The following is a 19,539-nucleotide window of genomic DNA, read 5'->3' as shown; positions in this document are numbered from 1 at the left end:
TGCTGCAGCAGTTTCTTCTGGGCAAGGCAAGGTTGCCATATTGCTGAAACATAATTTTTTTTAAGTTTTCTTTTTTAAAGAGAGAGAGAGAGAGAGAGAGAGAAAGAGAGAGAGAGAGAATTTTTTAATATTATTTTTTAGTTCTTGGCGGACACAACATCTTTGTTTGTATGTGGTGCTAAGGATCGAACACGGGCCGCATGCATGCCAGGCGAGCGCGCTACGGCTTGAGCCACATCCCTAGCCCCTGAAACATAATTTATTTTGCTAAAATAAACAATCTTAAAATTTCAATTACAGAGTTATGCAAATATTAAGATAGTCAATATTGACAAAGAGAAAGAAATCTTATTGCTTCAAATTTTCTTCTCCAGCATAATCATGAACCACAATCAATTTTCCATGCATGTATGAGTCTGTCAGGATGAACCCAACTACTAAAAATAACCATAAAGCTCTAAAAATTTAAAAAAATAAAAATTAAATAAAATTTTGTCTCCAATTTTTGTTCTCCACTATTAACTAACTTGAGTAACTGCCCCCAAAGACCAAGTCCACAAAGGTTCTTCTAAAGAGACCCAGGTCCCCTTCACATATGAAAACGAGGAGTAAAGTTGGCTTATCACTTACTTGAACTATGCACCTCTTTACAAAACACATATTCAAAACAATCCTATAAAACAGGTAATATTCTCAAATGAAGAAATTAATACCCCAGGCTAGTATAGGCAATAACAATTAACTGACTCCTATACCTTCATTTAACAACTCTATGCTTCCAGCTCTGATACTTACCTCACAGCGTCAGTTGTCAAAAAGAAGTGAGGAGCTAAAATTTAGGGGTGGCAAACACATACAAGCTGTGACATTCTTGCCACTCAGGGGTACACACAAACACTTCAAAGCATATAATGCAAACTTCACTTGAGGAGTAGTAGTAGACTGGGTTTGATTAAAAGGAGTCTCCAGAAAGTCCCCAACTACAAACAAGCCCCCACAATAGTCAAAATAGGTCAAAGGGTTCACTTTCCACGGAGTCTGAATACCAGTCCAAGCCCTCAATCAAATGCCTCTTCCCACATTCCATCCCTACCCAACAAAGCTCTTCCTCAAGATGTTCAGCAGGTGTGGGGGTCAGCATTTACAACTCTCTTGACCTCCAGGGGATGTCTCTCCCCATGCCCAACACCCTTCACCCTAATCACCCAGTCCTGCATCTGTTATCTGAAATCACTCACCACTGGACCATGATTAGTAACTGAAAACTTTCCATCACTGTATCTTCCTCCTATCAGGAATCACATGGCAGTTCAAAAGAAGTAAATCTTAAAGACCAAAACAAAGGCCGCAGCAGCTAAGAAGCAGGCCACACTGGATTCCCTGTATAGTGACTGCCTCTATAGTGTCACCAGAAGACTGAAGTACACATTGCAGCATTATGACATGGTAGAAATCTCAACAAACAATAAGCCATTTCTAACAAACAAGGAGGAACAGTGCAAACATCATACAAGCCCAATGTTCCCCAAAATATTTCCAATGAAACCAGATGCTGTGATCAAACATTTTTGGCCTCATTTTATCCTCCTATTAGATAGTCACAGTGTTGGGCTGGGGATGTGGCTCAAGTGATAGCACACTCGCCTGGCATGCGTTCAGCCTGGGTTCAATCCTCAGCATCACAAACAAACATGTTGTGTCCGCCGAAAACTATAAAATAAATATTAAAAAATATATATATTCTCTCTCTCTCTCTCTCTCTCTCTCTCTCTCTCTCTCTCTCTCTCTCTCTAAAAAGAAGATATAAATATATATAAAAAATATAGATAGTCACAGTGCTAACAGGAAACCCAAAGACGCCCTACTGTGTAGGCCTTAAAGGTTCTGGAATCTTATTTAACTATGCTTAACTCCACACTTCTCAAATATTATCTGACAATAGATGCTTGTCCATTTATAATGGACACTTGTCAAATTATAATGCATTTACATTCTGTTAAAAACAGTACTATGCAGAACAACACATTAGAGGAAACGTTATAGTAGATACTTCTCTACACTACATGCCTCAGCCAAAACATAAGACAAAAGTAATTCTGAACCACATCAGAGAATGCATTTCAGAACCCAGAATGTGTAAGAGGGTAGATGAATTATGTTCACATCTATTATCATATTTCACACATATAATTTGATTGTGTAAATTAAAAACACACTGCGATTCACTCTGCACAAAACTCAAAATGAAATAAATCAAAGACTTAGGAATTAGACCAGAAACCTTACAATTGAGAGAAGAAAGCACAGGGTCAACACTCCATCACATAGGTACTGACACAGACTTCCTTAACTAGACCCCCAAAGCACAAGAAATAAAACCAACAATCAATAAGTGGGATGCCATTAAACTAAACAGCTTCAGCACAGCTAGGACACAATTCAAAGTGTGAAGAATAAGACTTCAGAATGGAAAAAAACCTTGGCCAAGTACTCCTGATAGGGGAGTACTATCCAGAATGAATGAATGAATGAATGAATAAATAAATAAATAAATAAATAAACCCAATCAATAAATGGGCAGAAGAAATAAACAGAAACTTCTCAATGGAAAAAACACAAAGGCTAATAAATAAATGAAAAAATGTTCAACATCTCTAGCCATCAGGGAAATGCAAATCAAAACTACATTAATATTCCATCTCACTCTAGTCAGAATGTCAAGGATCAAGAATACAAACAACAAGAAATGCTGACAAGGTTGTGGGGAGAAAGGAACACTTACTTATACATTGTGGGAATGCGCACTATTATAACCACTCTGGAAAGCAGATTGAACAGTCCACAAAAAACTAGGGGTGGACCATATAACTCAGCCATTCTACTCTTGGGTATTTTCCAAAAATATCTAAAAATCCACATACCACAGCAACACAGCCACTTCAATGTTTATAGCAGTACAATTCATAATAGCTAAATTATGGAATCAACTCAGATTAAGAAATCTTAGGGGAAGCATGGAAAAATTGGAAGAACTTTGATCCAACAAAGGGAAGGGAGGGGAAAAGAGGGGAGGGGGAATGAGGCAGGAAAGATGGTGGAATGAGATGGACATTATTACCCTAGGTATCTATGACTCCACATATGGTATGGCACTACATCGTGTACAATCAGAAAAATAAAAAGCCGTGCTGAAATTGTGTACATTGAGTCAAAATACATTCTGCTGTCATATATACCCAATTAAAATATATAAAATTTTAAAAAGTAATAAATACAAAGATCTCAATTTTTAAAATGGGAGGAAAAAGAAATTGTGCGATACACACACAAAAAAAAGTGAATGAAATTATGGCATTTGCCAGTAAATTAATGGAAATGGAGAATATCATGCTAAATGAATTAAAACAAACTTAGAAACTCAAATGTTGAATGTTTTCTCTCATATGTGGATGCTAATATAATGGAGAGGCGGAAGGAAGGATATGATAAGTTAAAGATAAAGGGAAGATCAATAACGTAGAAGAAAGAGATCAAGAGGTAGAGTGGGGAGATGTATAAGGGAAGGCAATACTGAATGAATTTTTTAAAAATCATGTTGTGTGAATGCATAAATATATGATAGGGAACTTCACCTTTGTGTCTAGGTAGAAAGAACCAATCAAGGGGTTGGGGTTGTGGCTCAGTGGTAGAGTGCTTGCCTGGCAAGTGTGGGGCACTGGGTTCAATTCTCAGCACCACTTATAAATAAATAAAGGTCCATCAACAACTAATAAAATATTTATTTTAAAAAAAGAACAAATCAAATATAAACTACAAGATGAGTGAAGGGAAGTCAAATATAGTGTAAGAAGAAAAATAGAAAAGGGAAAGAAGGACAGGAGGGATAAGGGGGAATCATGAATTGAAATCAAATACCATGCATGTATGAGTTTGGGGGGATAAACCCAACTACTATGCATAACTAAAAAAGCTCTTTTAAAAAAAATAGAGATAGTGTAAACCAAAACAATAAAAAAAAGGTACTCATAAGTCAGACACCTTGGCACATGCCTATAATCCCAGTAATTCAGGAGGCTGAGACAGAAGGATCACAAGTTTGAAGCCAGACTTAGCAACTTAGCAAGGTCCTAAGCAATTTAGAACTTGTCTCAAAATAAAATAAAATAAATGGCTGGGGATGTAGATTAGAGGTAAATTATCCCTGGATTCAATCCCACTATCCAAAACACACACACACACACACACACACACACACACACACACACACACAAACACACACACACACACACACACATAAATGAAGAGAAAAAACAACTAAAATAAGCTAAAATAAGAAAAGACATGAACAAATTTTTTTAATATTTATTTTTTAGTTTTTTGATGGACACAATATCTTTATTTTATTTTTATGTGGTGCTAAGAATTTTGAACCCAGTGCCTCAAGCATGCCAGGCAGCGTGCTACCACTTGAGCCACATCCCAAGCCCAACAAATTTCTTAAAACTACTAAAGAAACTTCTCAATGGAAAAAACACAAAGGCCAATAAATAAATGAAAAAATGTTCAACATCTCTAGCCATCAGGGAAATGCAAATCAAAACTAATAAATACAAAATGGGTTTCTAAGAAATAAAGACATAAAAATGATGAGGTTGTGGCTCAGTGGTGGAGCACTTACCTAGCAAATACGAGGCACTGGATTCAGTCATCACCACCAAATAAAAATAAATAAAATGAAGATATTGTTTGGGGTAAAACTGGGAGTTCATAACCCACTTCAATCTAATGTATGAAATATGATATGTCAAGAGCTTTGTAATGTTGTAAACAACCAATAAAAAATTTTTAAAAAATGCAAATGACTTTAGGATATGCAAGGAAAAAAAATAAAGATATTGTGTCCATCTAGAACAACAAAAATTCTTACCAAAAAAAAAAAAAAATGATGATATATCTATCAAAGACTACAAAAAGACTTTTTTTTTAAAAAAAAAAAAAGAGAGAGAGAAATTTTTTAATATTTATTTTTAGTTTTCGGTGGGCACAACATCTTTATTTTTATTTTTATGTAGTGCTGGTGATCGAACCCAGCGTCCCGCACATGCCAGGCAAGCGCACTATCGCTTGAGCCACATCCCCAGCCCCTTCTTTTAATATAAAAGCTAGAGAATTAAACAAACAAATCATGTTTAACAGATATATTCTTTCTGTTCTCACTCAGCAAATACTAAAAGGAATGAGGAATTTGATTATAAAACAATAACAAGACACCAGAAGAGCAACATGGTATATTAGAGGTGAGGTGAAAGTTCTCTGACCAAGTGCTGGCTCCACCACTTACCAGTTAGAGAATCTAAGATTTTTCTCAATGATTCAACTTTGCAGAGCTGTTACAAGGGTTCCAGGCAGTTAAACAAGCCAAGACAGACCTTATAAGGCCCATTGTAAAGGCCTAATTCTCACTGGATCTACTTTCAAGGCAACATGTTCTATGCATCAGAAGTAGGGTCTTAAGGTCTCTTAATAATACATAAACTCAGACTTGCCTTTCTCAGAGAAGAGTTGCAAAGATAGAATTTCCAAGTACAAGTAAAAATGTTTTGAGTTGGGTGCAGTGGCACACACCTGTAATCCCAGTGGCTTGGGAGGCTGAGACTGGAGGATATTAAGTTCAAAGCCAGCCTCAGCAATGGTGAGGCACTAAGCCAACTCAGTGAGTCCCTTTCTCTAAATAAAATACAAAATAGAGCTGAAGATGTGGCTCAGTGGTTGAGAGCCCCTAAGTTCAATCCTTGGTACAAAAAAAAAAAAAAAAAAAAATGAAAATTTGTCTAAATTTTTATTTCAAAAAAAGACCAAAGCAATGAATCTAACCTAACTTTCCTATCTACATATGTGATTATACTACAGTGAATCTCACCATCATGCACATCTACAAGACACTAATTTTAAAAATAATTATGAGTAAATAATAGAAAGATCAGTACAGTAGAAGAAAGGGAATGAAGGAAGAGGGGAGGAAAAGAGGAAGTACTGGGGACTTAGAACAAATTACATTCCATGCTAATTATGTCAAATGAATTCTAATGTTTCGTATAATTTAAAAATTTAGAATTTAAAAAAAAAACACAGCTTCTTTGAATAATCAATCTCCCCTGGAGTTCACAGCCCACCACACCTCAATTTGGTGTTTCCAAACATTATGTTCCAACAACATCATGTTCCAAAGAGCACATCCGGAAGTGAAGAGCTAAACAATAAAATAAGTTGTAAACTGACATGGCCCAAAGAGCCATGCAAGTAACATCACAAGGAGAACCAGCAAGGAGGTGTCAATAAAGGTGGTAGAGGAATATCTGGAGACCATCTATTATCCTGCCTAAAGGGGACAGTTAATACTCAGTTCCTATCTACTACAGTCACTCAGACTCTGCCAGATCTTCCAAATTTTTAAGTTAAGCCCAAAATTCAAATATTAGGTGACATTAACTAATTTTTAAAACTATGTTTATCAAACAAAATACATCTGTGGCCACATATGCAAAAAGGTAGTAGGCATTAAAGTGTTCACATCTGTTAACAATAATTTAAAAGGAATAAAGGAAGCAGGAGTTTAAGACAGGTTCTAAATACAAAATTGAGGTTGGGGCAGAGAAACTACATTAAAACTAATCACATATTTGCCTAACACTAAACAGCTATGTCAGGTACTCCATAAATGTGTTCAGTAAGTGATCTAAGATTATACAAGAAGCATAAATCTCACAGGAATTCACTCTGTATATATTATTTATCCCCCTGTGCCATCACTTTGTACAAAGAGTTTGCAACTTATTTTATTGTTTAGCTCTTCATTTCCTGATGTGCTCCTTGGAAGGAGCCAATGAGAGCCAAAGAAAGAAAGATGGAAAACTACTAAGACTTAGTAAATGTGAAAACTGAATAGCCAACTTCAGAATAAGCAGGATCCCGTTCTGCCTGGAACAAAACTGTGTAAGAGGAGCCTCTTCGAGGCAGCAGAGTGCAGAGGAGCCAGTGATGGAATTTAGCCATTTGTCAAGTACATCTGCCAAATCCACAGATGATAATTCTTTGAGCCACCAAGGGCAACCTGAGACAGCACCCTCTACTTTCTCCAAGAGCTAAAATATTTACCCCTAAGAATGAGAAGCTGCTACAGAATCAACACTGAGAATACAAAAGGGGTCCTAGATGCCCACTGAAACACATCAACTGAAGACATAAAACAGTCAAGATTTTCTCCATTCTATTTGACTTATTTCAGGAGATGTATTCTCATTTTCTTTACACAAAAGCCTGGGAAGTCATAGGAAAATAATTGAAAACTGACACACACAATTCATACCAACCATACTTTTACAGTACCTTCCATGTAGTAGAAGACTAAGAGCCTACATGTCCCTTGGTCCCCCAAAATTAATTCTAACTCCTAGCCTGTCATTCTTATTCATGGCTTTCCACCCTTCACTGCCATCACTCTCTCTACATTACATCCTTGGCAACATCAACATTTAACCCACATTTAATTTTCTCCCCAATTCCCAGCCTTCATCCTCAACTCCTTTGATTGGCTGATTTCCAAACAAAGCTATAAGCCCCATGTATCTCCTGAATTTCAGTGTCACATACCATAATAAAAAGAAAACTCTTTCATTAACTAAAATAAAAGCAATGGTCCATGCTTTGAATAAACTAAGAGATTTCCTCAAGATCTTTATATATAAAAGAATAAAATAAATCCATATGGAATTCACTTTTCTTTTACGTTATTACAATGTTTGCAGAATAGCTCTTCTTGCTTCTTCCTTTCCTTAAAAATGTCTTACATTCTCTAAACTCTTTACTTTTAAGACAGACCTATTTTGCATTTTATTTACCAAATACCTATAATTTTATACTAGGGCTTTCTTTATTTCCAGTATTCTTAACGTTAAGCAACATAGAGCAAATTTTGAAAGAATGAAGTTGTGCCCCTTGCTCAAAAAAAGGCCATATAAAAAAAAACAAACTGTTAACTTAAAGGTAAAAGTGAGTATGGGGGTAAAAAAGATGCAGGAGGGACAGAATAAAAGGGAAGACCACTGAGGGTTTGAGATTAATGTAGTCCCTGATCTCAGGCAGAAGCAACTCCAATCCTCTTAGAAGAAAAAAATATTCTGCATTTGATTCTGGTAATTTTCCACAAATTAAGATTAAACTAAGCATACAAGGAAAGATCACCGTGCATACAGGGAGACAAGCCAACAATGGAGAAAGCTAGCAGAAACAACGAACAAATCATTTAGTCCACTCTTTTCCAGAAGGACTGCTAATACTGAACTGTCAGAGAGAAACTAAAGAATATGAAAATGTTTAAAGAAATAAAAATTGGAATCAAAGAGACAAGCAAGTAAAAAAAATAAATAAATTTGGAGTGACTAGTCCATTTGGAAAAAGGGACTAACTTTGAGAAAAGAAACAAACATTATTAAACTAAAAACCCAACAAAAGGATTAAGCAAGAGAAGTAGTAAATCAGAAGATAAAATTAAGGTACTGACACAGAAAGACAATAAGGTAGAAAGCTGAAAGGTAAATTAAACTACACTAAGGAGAGCACATTTAAAATTCGAAGACATAATCTATTCAGAGCCCTAGGAGGGATGAGTTATGAAAATTAAAAAATCAATAAGAGATTAGTAAAATCACTTTCATTCAAACCAAAAGCTCTTTTCATTAAAAGAATAAATGAGACCAAAAAAAAAAAAAAAAAAAACAGAACAGTCCTAACTAGAGCAAATAATTCAACAAATAATATAACTAACACAGTTTTGGTACCCATAATACAAAAAAAAAAAAAAAGATCCAAATAAGAAGAAAAAGTCAAATAATCTTAATAGGAAAAAGATCACTTCATAAAGGCAGAAACCCAGATAATCAATAAAGACATGAAAAGACACTCTAAATCATCTGTAATCAGAGAAATGCAAATTCACCCAAGGTATTTGATAGGCATAAGACTGACAAGCAATAAGGTGAATATTAAGTGCAGAAGAGAATGACATAGATAAGGATGAGGAAGCTCTTAGAGCTATGGAAATTCTCTGAATCTGGATTGTCAATGCACAAAAATAATTGAATTATATACTCAAGATTAGTAAATTCTGTATTATGCAAATCATATTTTAATAAAGGTATCTTTAAAATGCATATACACTAGGTGCTCAGTAGCAGAGCACTTGCCTAACATATGTGAAGTCCTGGGTTAAATCCCCAGCAATGGGGGGGGGGGCCTCTAAGGGGGGTAGGGCAGGGCACGCACTACAATTGGGACACGTGGATACTCTGGAAAACAATCCAATATTATCTGATAACAGAGAGAAAGTAAAGACTATGAAAATGTTTAAAGAAATAAAAAGACAGTGTTTCCATTCCTAACTAAATGCCTTAGAAAAACTTATCTATAGTTATACCAGGAATGTGTTCATAGCAAATACATTCGTGATTCTAACAGAGCTTCTGGAACTGATAGAACATTCAGAATGCAACATCAGTTAGCACTACCTTCATCTCCCCTGGCATAATTCAGAGTCATGTAGGCTAACATTTCACTCACTACAAAGCAGCCATAATATACTAGCAGATAAGGCATACTTCACATAATCTGAAAGTTACAATTCCACAGGCCAATAGAGTTCCCTCTGCACCAAAACTTATCTAGGATGATAATATATTTGCCTTGCACATGAAATTTACAGAGTTAGTGTTCTGCCTTCAAGTTTTTTTATTTCAGGATAAATGGTATCATAACATAATAAATATATAAAATTTAAAAAAACTCTCCTGATGACTGAAACAATTTAAACTGTTTCAATTATAGAAACTCACAGCCTTAGATTAATTTCTTGTCCAAGAGCACCATCTGGTGGATGAAGGCATTTAAGTTCTCCCATTATTATAGAAAGAGGAAAAAAATTGTCATCCACAGGCTAGATGTCATTAAAACCAAAATCTTCATATAAAAAGATAACCAAACCTCAGGTAAAGGGGCTCTTTACAAAATTATAATACAAAGAAAGATGGAACTTACAAAAATTCACTATCAAAGTTGAGTTCACCTTAAAGAAATGTTGCCTAGTACAAAACAAACATTTTTAAGTTGGGAAGACCCTCAGAGAGTACTTAATTCAAACTCTTCCCTTTACAGAGGAAGACTCTGATGCCAAAGACAGCATTGTTCTGATGGAAATAAGTGGGTCAAATAAGAGGTCAGTCAGTATCTATGGCCAGCTGCTATTCTGTCAGGTTAGTAGTGATCTGGTCACCCCACTACGTATGAAGTATTCCAGGCCCCATGCTTTTGGACATAAACAAGGAACAAACATACCCTTCCTGCCTCCACCTCCCACCTGAATCCCTCTTCATGGTTTATGTTTCTGCTTTCCTCCACCAGCAAAAACCATCCTGACACCAATAAAAACAAAACAAGATCAACTTTCAATCATCACATTGAAGAATGGTTATTATCAAGGAAAGGTATTCACAATGTATTCAAATGAGAGCAAAAGAAAAAAAGAAAACAAAACCTACCCTCATCTGATTTGAAAAAATACAATTAATTACATGCTAAACTGGCCAAATTACATTGTTTAATTGTGTGCATGTACTAGTATGTAACAACAAATCCCATCCTTATGTACAACTATAATGCACCAACTAAAAATGTAGGAAAAAACTTTAAAACAAAAATACAATTACTGTGAGGCATAGTCCCACATGCCTGTAATCCCAGACACTCAGGAGTCTGAGTCAGGAGAATTGCCAAATTCAAGGCAAGTTCAAAGTAAGTACCTCACTCATGAGGTCCTCAGCAAATTAGTGAAACCCTGTCTTAAAATAAAAAGTAAAAGGGGTTAGAGATGTAGTTCACTGGCAAAACATCCTTCAGTTCAATGACTAGTATACAAAAAATTGTTTTCTTAATTTTTCTTAAATTCAAAAAATATCCACTGGGAAGAAATTTGCAATCGATTCTGGCAGTTGTCTCTGAATGCTTCCATGAATTATTTTAGTTTCATCTCTAATATAATACTTTCCAATTTTTAAATATTAACTATTTACATTAAGAAAAATGTAATTTTTCCTTTAAAAATGGAGATATAGATTGAAAAAAAATGGGAGACAAAAGACTCTCACCCACCATTCAACCAGCTTAGAAATAGCAAAAAAAGAAAAAAAAAATTTCCCCCAAACTCAATGAAAAATACATAGTATAAGGCAATTAAGTTTTCATCTTAAGATCTGACACTATCTTTTTAACTTTAACTTATCCCTTAATAAAAATAACTCAAAATGATAAAAGTAATAAATAGGCTAGCAAATCATTATTAAATAAAAATAATTTAAAATATTGAAGTGCAGAGACATGAGTTCATATTTAAACTTGCTCTGCTTATAAAATTTTGCCTGATGTATCTGACAGAATACATGACAGGATGCCCCACCAAAGAACTCCATGACTTCCAATTTGAGAACTGCTGTCTCCAAATGAGACTAGTTTCTAGGTAAGATAACAGGAAGTGCAGTTAACTGAAGGTCAAAAGATGCTAGAACACCATTCTTACCTCACACTTTGTGCATTATCTATGTACAATGACTTCAGAGAAATCTTCTTTTGCTAACTCTCTTATAGCAGCAATTTTCAAGGTTATCTGGATACCATGTGCACAACATGAAAATCCTATCAGACAATCTATGACATCAGAGTGTGAGAGGCATTTCCAGAGGCTACATAATGTGTGACATCACAAGAGATTAAAAGCAAAATAGACTGAGCATGATGGCACCCACCAGCAATCTCAGCTATTCCATAGACTAACGGGGGAAGATCTCAAATTCAAGGCTTCTGAGCAATTTAGTGAGACCCTGTCTCAAAATAAAATTTCAAAAGGACTGGGATCTGGTTCAGAGTTAGAGCATTTGGCCTAACAATGCACAAGGCCCTGAAACTAAAAAAAAAAAAAAAAAAAAAAAAAAAAAAAAAAAAAACAGAAGAAGGAAGAAGGAGGGAGGAAGAAGGAGGGAGGAGGAGGGGGGAGGAGGAGGGGGGAGGAGGAGGGGGGAGGAGGAGGGGGGAGGAGGCCGGGAGGAGGAGGAAGAGGGAGGAGGAGGAGGAGGAGCAGGAGGAGGAGGAGGAGGGAGGAGGAGGGAAGAGGAGGGAGGAGAAGGAGGAGGAGGAGGAGGAGGATGAGCAGGAGGAGGAGGAGGAGCAGCAGCAGCAGGAAGAGGAGGAGGAGATAAGCACATGTAAGAATCCAGCAGTCTCCAGGCAGTGAAGCACACCTATAATCCCAGGGGCTCAGGAGGCTGAGGCAGGAAGATCATGAGTTCTAAGGCAGGAGGATCATGAGTTCTAAGGAGGAGGATCATGAGTTCTAAGCCAGTCTCAGCAATTTAGTGAGGTCCTAGGCAACTCAGTAAGACCCTGTCTGTAAATAAAATATAAAAAGAGGTGGGGTTGTGACACAGCCTTTCTGGGTTCAATCCCCAGTACCAATTTTTTTTTGGAAGAATCCAGCAGTCTACTAAACTAGACATAAGAGATTTTTAAAAATATAAAATAATGACTCTTCTTAATTATTCTACCTTAGAATATATAGTCATCTTTTATAAAAACATTTGTGATACTACATAATGGATTTTTAATAAATCAAAATTTTGAAATAGTTTCAATTTTTATTTTTAATATAATAAATAAGAACAATCTACTTAAGCCAGGCCCAGTGATGCATGCCTATACAGCATGTCAGGAGGCAGAGACAGGTGGATCGCAAGTTAAAAGCCAGCCTCAACAACTGAGCAAGGCCCTAAGCAACTAAGTGAGATGCAGTCTGTAGATAAGCTACAATAAAAGGGCTAAGGAAATGGCTCAGTGGTTAAGCGTCCGTGAGTTTAATACATAGTTCCTACCCCCAGCACCACCAAAAAAATGTTCTACTTAAACTAAAAAAAAAAAAAAAAAAAAAAAGATCTACTTAAACTAAAGCTCTTTGAGATTCACAACATTTACTAAGTATATAATGAGATACTGAGACAAAGTTTGAGAACCTCTGTCTCAGGGCACTAGTGCTTTAAAAAAAAAAAAAAAAAAAACTCTCAAGGGAGAGGGTTACTTGAACCCTTCCTCATCCTCCTGACCAAAACTCCTTTCCAAAGTCTTCTGCTGCAGGCAGTCCATCTAAAAGTCCTGTATCAGATCACATTTGCCAAAATGACTCCAATTCTATCATTTCCTAACTGCAATAATTTCAAAAAAGTTCTTTTAAGATTCATACAAACACCAAAAACATTCAGGAAACTCCACAAAATGATCCTAAGCTAACTTTTCTATTGCTATGCATTCATCAATTCTATAATTATTTAGGTACATTTTTGTATGTTAGGGCCTGGGACTAGAGAGTTTATCATCACTGGACTCAAGAGTCTACTACAGAAGAAATAGTCACACAGGTAAGTACAGGTATCCTTCATTATCTATCTTCATTTTACAAATATTTTCTGTAATAATTTTTTATACAAAATTCACTGTCCAATCAAAAATTCTCTTTGATAATGGTCACCAACAGAATCATTTCAGTTGAATATATCTCTAAGTAATAGAATTAGACCTGTATCTCAGATCTATTTTCCCAAAAGGATTATGTCCCCTGCCCTTATTAGATGTATTGGGCATTAATGCTATTTTCTTCCCATCATTATTGGTGAAAATGTTTCCTAAGAAAGTGAAAAGGCCGTAGGGGAACATGAGTGTTAGAGGCCAGAAAGAGTAGGAAGTAATGTCTCAACCTGAGGGAAGAAAGTTCACAGGAAGCAGAATCTTGACACATTCTATCTTTTCAATAGAGCAGAACTGATCTGGAAGACTTCACTGCATTACTGAGTCAATACAACATTTGGAAAAACTAGAGAAATGCCTAGTGCAGAGGACTCATAGCCATTCTCAGTAGGGGAGACCACTGCATACAAGGCTGGCATTGCAGAGAAAGGTAGACACCCTTTGAGATCTAGAGTAACAACAATGGAGGGGGACCATAATTCACTGAAGGAGTCAAGTTTCAAAACAAGGGCAAAATGATCTGGCAAAGCCAACAACAGTGAAAGATGACACTAACAAAGATCATGGGTGAGGCAGCTGCCCTACAGAGTAAGTGCAGTTTTTTCTTCCGGTAAACTGGAAAAAACTTTTATCAGCAAAAAATTGATAAAAGATGGTTACCTTCAAAGGAATTCTCAATCTTGATGAAAATGCCATCTCATAGTTTTATTTCCCTTTAAAGAAAAGAAAAAAAAAATCTGGACAATTAGCACCCAAAGAGGGCTTAGGTTGCTCTGTGGGGATTGTAACAATGGGGATAAGCTAAACTCATGATATAAAATATTGGCTCAAAGGGCCAATGAAGACTGTGCTACCTGTTAGGATATGAGACATCTGAATCAGAAGGCCTAAGTGATAGAAGAGGGTGATAAGGATTAGGAAAGCAGCTATCTGGCAACACTGAGCAAAAGGAAAATCTTGCAAAGGAAACTCTCTGAACACACTTTAAGACCTTTCTAGCTTTATCAATTATGAAGATAAGAGGCTACTTCAGCAAAGCATGTGGAACTTCCATTTTAATGGAATTTAATGGAGCATTATTTTCACTAAGAAGATCACCATTATTCTATGAGCTACTGTTAGAAAAGCAGGACAAACTAGCAGAGAAAACAAGCCTGAACAACTTCCTCTGTCACTGCAGTAACACAAGTAATGCTGATGTCTATTCTTAGCTCTCACAGAACAAAGCAGACTCTGCTGATGAAGGTGTATAATGGCTACTGGACATCTCAGAAATCTTTTCTACAGAATCTGCTGACTGTTGTGGCCTTAAATCAAATCTTATCATCCCAGTTTCTGGACTTTTTTTTCTCTGTATCCTTCATTTTACTCTGGATCTTTATATGTTTGCTTTGTTTCATAGAGAAGCTCCCATGTGTCTAGGGATAACTTCTTACATATATAGACAATCAGCAGAAGCTAATTAAATTCTGTATCTGTATACCTTAGTGAAACACACACACACACACACACACACACACACACACACAAGCACACACACATACAAACAAAATTGAGATATTAAGTTTGTTATGCTTAGGGTACTATTTCCAAAGAATCATCTAGAAGCCCCCAGGACCACAAGCAGCTCTAACAACTTTCTCAACTACATAAATTTCCTAAAATCCCCCAAACACTACAATTTCATTGTAACTAATCAATGTATTCAATTTATATTAATCTGATTCCCCTGAAAACATTCACAATTTTAATTATAACCCATCTGTTTCAAAAAAGGGTTTGCATATTCTTCACCAGTAACAAATATTTGTGTCTCTAAAAGCTAGAAACTTGGGCTGGGGATGTGGCTCAAGCGGTAGCGCGCTCGCCTGGCATACGTGCGGCCCGGGTTCGATCCTCAGCACCACATAACAAAGATGTTGTGTCCGCCAAATACTAAAAAATAAATATTAAAATTCTCTCTCTCACTTTCTCTTTAAAAAAAAAAAAAAAAAGATTTAAAAGCTAGAAACTTTCTGCAAAGGTCCAGAGAGTAGATATTTTGGGCTTTGAAGACCATAGAATTTCTGTTATAATTACTCAAAAAATAGCCAAATATAATATGCAAGTGAGTAAGCAAAGTTGTGCTTCAGTAAAACTTTATTACAAAAACCCTGCTCTGCATCATATACCCAAGGCCTAGGTTTTGTCACCTATGTCGTTGGTAGTCTTGGTATTTCAATTTAAAAAATAACAACTGGCTTAAATTGTGTTATTTTACCATGAACAAGCTATTCACTAAGATTTTTTAGTAGAACCAAAGGAGATCAAGATTAAATCAGCAGAATAAAAGAGGTGACAAGTCTCAAGCCCTGGGATTTCTAGGCCTTTCTCTCCTTCCTATCAGGGGTGGTTTATTCTGAACTAGTGCTTCATGAACGCTCTCACCCCTAATTCCTGTGTGTACCCAAGGCTGGTACCTTTTGTGCCCCTTAAAAGATACGCCTGGTACTACAAAATTAACAGCAGCCTTGGAACAAAGCAGGAAGGGCCACTATGGTACCATGGGTCAGACTCACAAACCAGGCCCACGACCCTGTAGGCTTCAAGCCTTATTCAAGTCTGTCTCAATTTCCTTAACCCCCCACTCGGCCAACAACCTCTAATTTCAGCAAAAATACTAAAACTTTCAGGTGTGGTCTTGCCCTCAAATTTACCTAGGTCCTATTCTCAACATCCCTCTGTTTTCAATCATCTAAGCCAAGCTAAGATGTCCTTCCTCCTCCAGAATGTCCTGCATGTTTCTCCTCCAGGCTCCATAGAACCCATACTGGCCTCTACTGCCAAGCTCATTACACCTTCTGTCCTTTTTGTCCCTGTAGTCTCTGAACTACCTGAGATCCATTATCCTTATCCATCTTCATGCACTGAATAAACCTCACCACACCCTCTCCAAGAATTCCCACCCCCACCAAAAAAAAAAAAAAAAAAAAGGCTATTATTTCCCAGCCATTAAGACTTCAGGAAATCACCATAACAAGAAATCAGAGGGGAAACTGAACTACATTTTAAGGACTACATAATCCCATCCAAAATAATGCCCTGAACCATAAAAACCAGTTCTTAGCACAATTTAAATACTGAACTGAAAAACCAACCAATGTAAAGATAAAACAGTCAAAAGAAACCACAAAACATGGGCTTATTCATTGCACACCCATTATGATGATTTCAAACATTCCTAACAGTTATCATTAGTATCCTACTCACTCTTCATCACTTCTTGTAATACAATATTTCTTTTGTTATTCTCCATCTACCCCAAGGGGGCAAATACAGCTCTTCTTCATACATTTCAATTTAAGAGTCTTGAGTGTGATAGGTTTTGTTATCAGTAGTAGTTTAAAACACTTTTCTCGTGTCTTTCTTTATATACAAAAGCACTTAAAATGTCAACCCAGCTCAGGAGCTGCTAAATGCCCCCTCAGAGACTGCAGAAATTCTATAAAATGCTATGTCTTATAGGTCCTACCAAAGTGAAAGGCTCCCAGCTCTAAAGCCTATAAATTAAGAGGATGTTCCAAAACTGCGTGTTTACAAAACCACAGGATTCTGTTTATTGGATTTTAATAACTGAAGTTACTCAAAATGAAGTCTAAAGTCAATGTTCCCTTGCAGCAATGCCAAGTAACAGGTTTTCAAATATCAGCAATACATTGATAAGCAGAGCAAAGCAAAGTCCATCAAACTCATCTCTGTCATCAATGATTATGCTATTTCACTACCATATTTTATGTTAATTATGAAAATGGTCCCAAATATGCTGCTTTTCTTCATTGCATATGAAAAAAGAAAGGAATAAAGAGGTCAGTGATCCCAATAACAGGAGGTTTAAAAAACTAAAACCTAGATAGTTTAATCTTATTTTAGAGCACTCAGATATGCAACTTCTCAGGCCAGGATCCAGATAATCCCTCAGCTCAACCTTCTTCCGAGGCCTGAACACTTTCCAGGATACCACAGAGAAGAAACCATGGAGAAGGTACAAAATAGACTGCTAGCTCAGAGTCAATATGTAGTTGACAAATACCTCATTTGACACATTCCCACAAGTATGAGATTCACAATGCATAACTGCTTCTTTAAGACTAGTATGGGGGGTGCTGGGGATACAGCTCAGTTGGTAGAGTGCTTGCCTCGCATGCACAAGGCCCTGGGTTCAATCCACCCTAATTTTGTCACCTATGTTGTTGATAGTCTTATTCAATTTAAAAAATAACTGGCAGCAGCACCACCAAAAAAAAAAAAAAAGCTGGTATAGGGAATAAAAGCTTGCAGCAGCCCCTGTATTAGCCTTTTAACTTCAGAAAAGCAATTTAACCTCTTCAAGTATAAAATGCCAGCAATGTTTACTCTGCCTCATTCATCCCACTAGGAATCCCACAAAAGCTAGCTTAATAAGACAAGGTCCCATACTCTGTAAGGTACCATTTAATACAAAGTAAAACTGGTAATTTAGATATATTTGATGCTAATACAAATTGAAATAATACTGTGAATGACATAATCTAAACATACCATCCTCATGTAAATATTTCCAACAGGCATTCCCGTATGTCCACATCCCTTTATCATGGATGCTTCCTACATGTTCTGTTTGCTAGCATGTTCTTCCAGAATTTAAGCACTAAAAGCCACAAGGCTCTTCCTTGTGCCCCCATCTTTACCACATGTGTACAAAACTTAGTCCCACTGATAGGCAACAAATACATACTCATTTACCCAAAGATTAGTTTCAATAACACATTAAACCTGTGAGATATATATTATCACTAAAGAATAAATGAGTAAAAAATACAACTAGAACTGAAATACCAAGGAAGGGGTAAGGGGTATAATTTGAAACTGGTAGAATACACATGATAGCGCTGGAATAAACTGAAATGTACCTTCTGGAAAACAATGTAGAAATATTTTGAAGACCAAAAAACTGCTAAAACCATCATGGCTCGTCATTGGGTAACATACATATGCAAATATGTGCATGTATATAAACATACACTCATATAAAAGGCCACAGGGGAAATCACCCAAAAAAAGTATTTTTTATTTATTTGATAAGCTTATAATCAATTTTACTTTCTTCATATTTTTCTATATATTCCAATTTTCCAACATTGAGTTTGAATGACTTTAAAAAACAATAAATTCTCAACATAGAGGGCACTTATACTAAAATCCAGAAAAGGAAGGAAGATGAGCTGCTTTTTCTAACTTTTATACATATCTAAAACACCATGTATCGAATTTTACTCAGCATTAAAAAAGAACAAAATCATGGCATTTGCAGGTAAATGGATGGCATTGGAGAAGAGAAGTCAGCCAATCCCTAGAAAACAAATGTGAAGGGGGAAGGGGGGCCTGGGGGGCCTCTTGGGCTCGCCTACCAATCATGAGGCACGGAGGGGGGGGTTCGATCCTCAGCACCACATATAAAGATATTAAAAATATATATATCGAATGTTTTCTCTGATATAAGGAGGTTGACTCATAATGGAATAGGGAAGGAGAACATGGGAGGAATAGATGAAGTCTAGATAGGACAGAGGGGCTGAAGGGAAAAGGAGGAGGCACGGGATTAGCAAGGATGGTGGAATGTGATGGACATCATTATCCAAAGTACATGTATGAACACACTAATTGGGTGTCAACATACTTTATACATAAACAGAGATATGAAAAATTGTGGTATATATGTGTATTAAGAATTGTAATGCAAAACAAAAAAGTATGTGTATTATCACCCTTCCTGGGCATAACCTCAGTAATGTACTTTCTCCAACTAGGCCCCACCTGCTACAGTTTCTACCAACTCTCAATAGTACATTCATACACAAATCTATCAATGAATTTAGATCTATTGATGCAGCCACAGCCCTCATGATC

The 19,539-nt window shown here is 36.4% G+C and overlaps 1 protein-coding gene across 8 annotated transcripts in view; it reads right to left on the bottom strand.

Annotated features, from left to right (window-relative positions):
• Nucleotides 1–19,539, bottom strand: part of Kdm4c (lysine demethylase 4C) — a 382,463-nt gene that overhangs the window by 302,698 nt on the left and 60,226 nt on the right. The gene's annotated exons all lie outside the window — the stretch shown is intronic.

Source organism: Ictidomys tridecemlineatus, chromosome 4 (assembly GCF_052094955.1).
Source record: "Ictidomys tridecemlineatus isolate mIctTri1 chromosome 4, mIctTri1.hap1, whole genome shotgun sequence".
Taxonomy (NCBI): domain Eukaryota; kingdom Metazoa; phylum Chordata; class Mammalia; order Rodentia; family Sciuridae; genus Ictidomys; species Ictidomys tridecemlineatus.
This window is presented reverse-complemented; position numbering and strand designations above follow the sequence as displayed.